The sequence below is a fragment of the Mastomys coucha genome, unplaced genomic scaffold (assembly GCF_008632895.1).
Source record: "Mastomys coucha isolate ucsf_1 unplaced genomic scaffold, UCSF_Mcou_1 pScaffold22, whole genome shotgun sequence".
Taxonomy (NCBI): domain Eukaryota; kingdom Metazoa; phylum Chordata; class Mammalia; order Rodentia; family Muridae; genus Mastomys; species Mastomys coucha.
This window is the reverse complement of record NW_022196905.1, coordinates 147,761,118-147,762,790: the sequence shown is the minus strand read 5'-3', so window position 1 is coordinate 147,762,790 and position 1,673 is coordinate 147,761,118. Positions and strand designations below refer to the sequence as shown.

General features: G+C 43.1%; 1 protein-coding gene and 1 pseudogene across 3 annotated transcripts in view; one reads left to right on the top strand and one right to left on the bottom strand.

Moving 5' to 3' along the window:
• LOC116068856 (zinc finger protein 431-like) overlaps positions 1–1,673 on the bottom strand; it is a 193,800-nt gene that overhangs the window by 56,528 nt on the left and 135,599 nt on the right. The window lies entirely within an intron of this gene.
• Positions 1–1,673, top strand: part of LOC116068860 — a 50,856-nt pseudogene that overhangs the window by 1,886 nt on the left and 47,297 nt on the right.

The window sequence follows — 1,673 nt, the reverse complement described above, 5'->3', positions numbered from 1 at the left end:
AGTGGCTAGACTTGCAGTCTCCAGTGTTGCGAGAATTATTAAAAAAATGAATCAGTCTTTTTGCCGGGCGGTGGTGGTGCACGACTTTAATCCCTTCAGAGATTCGGTGCACTTCGGAGGCAGAGGCAGGTGGATTTCTGAGTTTGAGGCCAGCCTGGTCTACAGAGTGAGTTCCAGGACAACCAAGGCTGCACAGAGAAACCCTGTCTCAAAAAAAAAAGAATCCTGCAAAGTCCTTTTCCTGCAGGGTATCATGTCCCTGCAGGGTCTTGCTATTCTCTCCCACCTATTAACATCTTGCTCACATGCAACACTTTACACGCCCCTACAATCATTCATCTAGCTAGCGCCTAGGACCCAGTATGTAAAGCATGACTCTTAAGGCTTTAATTTCCAATCAGGCTTATATAATAATAAGGTCACAATTTACAAGATGCCAATACAAAAATTTCTGAACCAAATAATAAAGACAATATTTTAACCCAATTAATCTATTTTGTAAAACCCGTAGCCTGGTATAACCACGCAGGGTCTGAGTTATCCTCATTGTCTGTCTCCATGATGAAGGAGCTCTTCCCCTTTCTGCTCTCTGCCTTTTTCCTCCTCAAACTCTAGCTCCACCTCTCTATTCCTGTTCAATCACAGGCCTGTCACTGCCCTAATGAGATTGGGCAGAGAAAATGTGGCAACATTCCAGTCTATATTTAAATTGTTCAAAACTTAACCTGGAACCTGAACCTAAAAGAGACTTAAGAGTGGCAGCATATGTGGAATGCAATACCCATTCTAGGCTGCTCCTCTTTTAACATTAAGCAGTGTAGCTGGTCTTTGCTATTTTATGGTTTCTTCTTTTTCCCCACTCTTAATCCCCTTCCTCAGATGCCCCAACTCCCACCCTCACGTTTCACCCCCTAATACCAGATGGGAGAGAAATGAGGATGTAGGAGAAAGAGATCCTTGAATCTAGTTTTCTTCCTTGAACTGGACCCCTAACCCCAGCATGAGTCAAACAGTATCTGATGGGGGAGCAAGGATTAAAGATAGGAAAGGCAAAAAGAAGATGCAAAGCCAAGAGTTAGATTTGGGAGAACTGCTGGTTAATACTGCTGCAGCAGCAGCCAGCAGCAACCAGAGCCTTGAGTGTATTTTTCATAGTCTTTTATACCCCACAGTACCATCGTAAGCAACGCCAAAAACTAACAGAAACAATTTCCTGAAATATACACAGAATATCAGTTCTTATTCCTTGAGCCTCAGGTGTAACTCCTCTTATCTTTCCATGCCTCATCAGGCTGGAAAATCTGCCAACAGAATCTGAACACCTTGACTGCCTAGGTACAAACAAAGAATACGGTCTTTTTTTTTTTTTTTTGGTTTTTCAAGACAGGGTTTCTCTGTGTAACCTCGGCTGTCCTGGAACTCACTCTGTATACCATTCTGGCCTCGAACTCAGAAATCCGCCTCCCTCTGCCTCCCTAGTGCTGGGACTAAAGGCATGCGCCACCACTGCCATGCTTGAATACAGTCAGTTCTAAGGCATAAACAAAGTAGTGAAGGAAGAAAAAAAGGTGTAAACAAAGTTCCCGAGGTCACTGTATTCAGGGTCTTATCAAGATGATCAATGGATGACAAGGTATGAGGAACACATTCCTCAGCTGTTTTTTTTTTTTTTT